The sequence below is a fragment of the Rattus norvegicus genome, chromosome 13, assembly GCF_021556685.1.
Source record: "Rattus norvegicus strain SHRSP/BbbUtx chromosome 13, alternate assembly SHRSP_T2T, whole genome shotgun sequence".
In the NCBI taxonomy this organism is placed as follows: Eukaryota; Metazoa; Chordata; class Mammalia; order Rodentia; family Muridae; genus Rattus; species Rattus norvegicus.
In genome coordinates, this window is record NC_141546.1 from 59148766 (window position 1) to 59154903 (window position 6138).

General features: G+C 40.2%; 1 long non-coding RNA gene across 1 annotated transcript; it reads right to left on the bottom strand.

Moving 5' to 3' along the window:
* Positions 1-1524: 1524 nt before the first annotated feature.
* LOC108352644 (uncharacterized) lies at positions 1525-5438 on the bottom strand. Its single transcript, XR_015635526.1, has 2 exons — positions 5195-5438; positions 1525-2623 (listed from the first exon to the last, which is right to left on the bottom strand). It is a non-coding gene; the product is annotated as an uncharacterized LOC108352644 (long non-coding RNA).
* Between the last annotated feature and the right edge of the window lie 700 nt (positions 5439-6138).

Consider the following 6138-nt stretch of genomic DNA (forward strand, 5'->3'; position numbering starts at 1 on the left):
AGTTTGATTTCCATATCCCAAGTAAAAACAAGCCAACTGGGATGGTGAATCTTTATAAACCTAGAGTTGGAGAGAGGTAAACCAAAGAGACCCTGAACTTTCTGATCAGACAGCCTAAAGTACTTGGTACTTTCTAAGACAAAAATCAACAACAATCTAAAAGAAAGAAAATACTGCATGTTGCTTCCGTCTCCGTCCCACAGAAAGGAGCGACACCAAGATGTTCTTCTCAAAGCAGTTTATTCAGGAACCTTTCTTTCTGCATGCAAGCAGCAATCTCTCTTTTCTTCCCTTCCTTTTCTCTCCTCTCTCTTCCCCGAGCACAATCCCTTATATCCTCTGTCAACTCCAACTCCTCAGTCCAGACTGCGTAGTCTCAGTTCATAGGTTCAAGTCACATGGCCTGATCTTGCCTCATGGTGCACCTGAGAAGCTCTCACAATGGACGTGGCTAGTTTCAGGTGTGTGAGGAAGTCAGGTGCTAGTCATGAGACTTAGCTGCAGTCACGGCCGCCATCTTGGGACTGCCGCCACACCCGCTCCCCACATCCTTTGTGACTGTATAGCTCAGAATGGCTCCCTACAACTGCAGAAATGAAAACCAAGGCTATCCTATAACTTTCACATGGCTATACCTAGAGGATACATGCATGCACACTTGGCCACACTTCTACACCCATTCACTCATAAACACATGAATACACATACACACACACACACACACACACACATACCAAGAGGCCTCATTAAATGAAGTCCATCTTAACAGATGTATCAAAATAAAAAAGAAATATTCATTTAATAGGCAGGGAAAATGGGTTGTATTAAGGACTTGAGTATGATACTGTGTTTTTGAACTTCCCAGTCAAGAGAGTAAACCCAGAAAGATGAGAGAAAAAAAATCACTAATTACAGAACAATTATGACTGAAAAGGAAAACAGAGTTTCTTTTCTGCTACTACTAGATTGAGGAAGACCCAGAAATTTGTGTCCATGTGAGTCACAGCTGCATGAGTAAGCTCTACAGGTACAATGAATGCCATTGGAGGTGTGCATCACCACAGGATCAACTTCAAGGAATATCATCCAAGTTACTTGGGGAAAGTCAGTAAGAGGCAGTACCACTTAAAGAGGAACCATAGCTTCTCCCCAACTGTCAACCTGGGTAAATTGTGGATATTGGTTATTGAGCAGACAGTGGTTAATGCTGCAAAAAAACAAGATGTGCTGTTCTCACCATTGGTGTTGTACAATCGGCTTACTACACAGTTCTAGGAAGGGAAAGCTCCCTACACAGCCTGCCACAGTGAAGGCCAAATGCTTCAGCAGATAGGCTGAAGAAGATTAACGATATTGGAAGTGCCTGTAACCTGGTGGCTTGAAGTCACTCATGGAGGTTCATTAGATGATAATATTTCAAAACAACAGAAAGACAAAGAAAGAAAGGAAGAGAGACAGAACAAAGAGAATGAGAAAAGAGATGAAAACTATTGCACAACCAAGGAAGGGTCAACAAAGAGAACATATTCCTAATTTTTTATTAAATGAATTAGTTCAATGATATGTATTATATAATGCATTCTGGTAGCTATTTCTGTATTCTGTCTGACATATATTACACCACTGACAACTGTCTCTTCTCTCTACAAATCCTTTTCTTACATTCATAATTGTTTTTTGTTCTGCTGGCCCCATGGGTTTAACCCAAACACATACAATCATTGCTTTCAAACTATTCATTAAATCCTGATTAGTTGAGTAGTGGATACACAACTGAACACCATAACCACTCCTCCCTCAGAAGTCATCCATAGCCAATAATTCCATAGGGAAAGGTGGGTTCCCATGAACACTCTCTTCATCCATGGCTGGCTGTTGGCTCAGTGGTCAGTCTTCTGCTGGTGCACTGAAGGTAAATTCAGCTGCTGCGAGTTTGTGATTGTAATCTCTGTGTCATGACCACAAGATGACATTTCATAGACCTTCTCCCTGCCTTCTGTCTCTTTACATCCTTTCAATTTTCTCTTCTGCAGTGTGTCCTGAGCTTTTGAGGGAGTTGCATAAATGTTCTGTTTAGAGCTAAGGACTCAGCCATCCTTTTACCTCAGGATCTCTAACTGCCAGGGGTCATTGCATTCACAGCTATTTACTGAAATGGAAGTTTAGGTTAAGAGTAGCTTTTGCTCATTCACATAAACAGGCCTTTAGAAGGCAGTTTGAGTTTGTGGGTTTCAGACAGAAGGTAGAGATTTCTGATGCCTTCCTCATAGAATATTACATGTGATCAGTTTTGAAAAAGAAGTGGGTAATTCAGACTAACAACAAAGACAAAACTCAAGGAAAACAGACAAGACATGAGGCACTTATCCTTCTCAGAAAAGTTGACTGTGTTCTCATTATGTGACCCCAGTGTATCTGTGTTTCAGCTGAGGCTTGAAGGTCATTCAAGCTGCAGCATAGGCCTTCTTGGATTTAGAGTGGGCAGATATTCATTGGATGTCGATCACTGTGTGTGAAGAGAGCTGGCTTATGCAGAGGCTTGGTTCTGTTGGCCTTGAATAGCTTCCGGGTAGAGACTGCGGCAATTCAATCTTGAACTTCACCTGCACAGGAGAGGCAAAGTCTGAACAATAGATAATAGAGTCTTTCATTATTCTAGTCTTTTGGAAATGAAGGTACAAGTGTAAATCGAGCACAGCTGACTCCTACAAACTCTACACAGGTAGTACATCTCCAGCTAACTTTGCAGAAAGAGGACTTTTTAACCTTTAAGCCTCGATTTTATTTTTGATATTTTCATACAATAGAAAACAAGTTACCTATTTAAAAGTTGAATAAAACTTCCTAGAAGATGAAAGCCTGAATAGTTTTACCATTAGATCAATGGAAATATAAAATATACTCCAATAGATGCAATCAAAACAGCATAGCGCAGGAGAAAGTTCTAATTGAGGTGTATTATTCATTGAAAGTTTTATAAATGGTAAATGCAGAACATAACTTGTATGGCTCGCTCTATAGTGTGATTCAATAAAGGCTGTATATACTCAGTCATCTGTGTATCTTAAAATAGATGTTTCACATTTCTGTGTTTCAGTGCACTGAGATACAACAGAGGCTAGGAAACATGGAAAGAGCCCTGAGAAGTATGTTTAGAGCATATTATGAGGTCTAAATAGGGATAAATAGCAAAAAACATGTGATATAAATGTAGAGTAGGAAAATAATAGGGGTGTAAAGATTTATATATGAGTCAGAGCAGGAGAATGAGGGAAGGGCAAAAAAGGTTAAGCCTATCTGACACTTGTGAAAAAGTCACATATCTTTGGGGGAAAGTTACATGAAAAACACACTATTATATAAGCTAAGTAAAGATGGAATTATTTTTAAAAAAGAAGTAAAAATATAATTTAAAAATATGGTACGCTGCTACCAAATGTCATGGGCTTTTAAATGAAACCCCAGTGCCAAGGATAGGAGTTCTCTCTGAATAATGTGAGCCAAGAAGTTCCTAGGGTCACACAACACAATACAGGCCATTCTTCTTTGTCTTGGTCACTCTTTAGAACCAGAGGGCCACATCTTATTGCTAAAGATATCCCACACTCTTGATTCAGAACATAGAGAAATCAAATGAAACAAGGGAGAAGCTTACATTCTGCTGGCTACTCTGATGGTTTATTTTGCTGTAAGGAATTGTGAAGGCCATCACTGAAAAGCAGTTATCAATGGTATTAACTAGCTATTGATATTATATTGTACTATATAGGATAGACCTGCCAGGCTAGTTCTGCTTACTGGTACAATAATGGCAGAATCAATCATTATCTGATTACACTTAAGGCCCACTATAGAATAAGAAATATATTTACTTATCTGCAAATTAAGTCAAAAGTCATTTGCTGTGTATATGTTTGTGTATGCATGCATGTCCACATGCATGTTTGTATGCATGCAGGAACACTGCAATTTAACTTACATAGGAGAAAAAGTAATTATTTTTTCAAGGAAATACAGTGCCATACATTTAAACCCGTTGCCAATTACCTGTCTTTACATATCTCTAAGGGCTATGCCCTTAGAGTGTCTCCAGCTGTTTGTTTCTTTGCTTAGTTGCACAGACTTTACCTAGAGACAATGGCTCCTAAAGTCATTTTCAAGGAACTTTAAGACTCCACAAAGTGGATGTTTGATACTCCAGTATATGGGGATGTGGGAATGGTGAACCGTGAGCAGTGAGGATGTGTGTGGGGGGAACACCCTTATAGAGGCAAAGGGAAGCGGGAGAGAAGGCAGGTTGGGATGGGGGATTTGTGGTAGTTAACCTGGAAGAGGAAGATTATTTGACATGTATATGAATGGAATAATTAATAATAATAATAATAATAATAATAATAATAGAGTAAAAGCCAAAAAAAATTAAGGTTTGGCTCCTAGGTGGAATGCACATCATAGCAATGTAGTCTGTGGCTGTCCCTACCCAGATACCAAGATAGGTTATTGGGCTCCAGCTATCAGTACAAAACACCTCACTGTATATAGGTGTAGAACTTTCAAAACCTACTTTTAATAAGGGTTCTTAAATGCTTTAACCTCCCTTCTAGCCCAGCTGAGGTAGTAGAAAAGAAAGGTTATTAGGATTCAGGGGAAGTGGGCCTGTTTAGAAATAGTTCTTTGGAGCAAATCCAATCTGCATTCTCAAGATATCAGCAGTTCAGTTCAGTAGTGTCAGGATGGTGGATGCGAATCAGCAGTGGTGTCATGACCCAGGAGACACAGCCAGTCCTCCATGATAGTGAAGATGAAGAATTAAGACCAATGAAGTTTTGCAAAGCTGTGCAAGCCAACCTTCGCTCTCCATTGAGTCCTATTTATACTCCCTTCCAAATACCACATGTCCTCCCATGGGTCTTGCCTCAGCAAAATAACACTTGAGTTAATCTTAGCAAGCCTCCAAATGAGTCTTTATCAGGTGACATATTTGTACTGGGCCCGCCTGTACAAAGGTAGTAAACATTCCTCTGAGCTGGAAGTGAGGATGATAATGGAAAGATGGAAAGAAGACTCAGAGACAAGATTTAGAAATTGGGAGGGCTGTCCTGCACCTACTGCAGCAGCCCCTCACAGGTCTCTTATCCTTTACAGTGCGACGTGAAACAAAGTCACAAGCCAGCAGAGAAAATGGCTCACGTACATAAGATAGCTAGTCCCATTCGGAGGCCTCCTTGTTTCCTTCACCAAGATTAGTAGAATGTTCGCAATCGAGCCTTGAGCCTCAAGTATATCCCCTCAGCAGACCAGGAAATCTGCCGCAAGAACCTGACATGTTTGACTGCCTGACAGGAAGGCTATCACAGAAACAGGCAAAAAGGGCTCCTGACACATAGGCAGAGAAATCCAATTCACTCTGCCAGTTGCCCTGAGTTAGAGGAAGTGGCAGAAAGCTTCCAGGAGACCACCGGAAGTTTTATGCTTTTTCTATGAAGTCACAACAAACAATGACCAGTAAGGAATGACAAAGTATACTAGCATCATCCCGTGTCACCCACCATCTGTTGGGTAATATTTACATTTCTTGTTAACTTCACATGTTTACTACAGCAAAACATCCTTTCACCTGTGTCTGCTTCGGGAAAACACTCTTTTATGAGTCTGCTTTAGCAAAACATCCTTTCACCTGTGTGCCCCAGCAAACCATCTTTTAACATAACTGACTTTCCAGAGAAACAGAAGATTCCACTTCATCTGTTAATTGTGGAGGCTTTTCTGGATGTTCGGAGGAACCCACAAAGACAGGTATATAGTTGTGTGTACACAGGCCTGCCTGTAGTTGGAGAACTGAGTATCAGCTAACTCCATAAGGACTGGTTGCCTTCCATGAAATAAAACACATGAAAAGACAGTTCCTACTCTTTTCTTCCTTTCTCCCCCTTTACAGATAGACAATGTCAGAAAATAAGAGTGATGTTTTTAACAATTGTGGCCCTTAATCCAAGAAATGTTTCACCAAGCCCAGAGCCATTATGTATAAAGGTTACCACTGACCTGCTGCTTATTTACATATGTTAATAATTCCCAGGAAAAGAATTAGCCTGCACTCCTTTTGCAACTTACTTTTTGGTAGTTAATTCCTCTGAT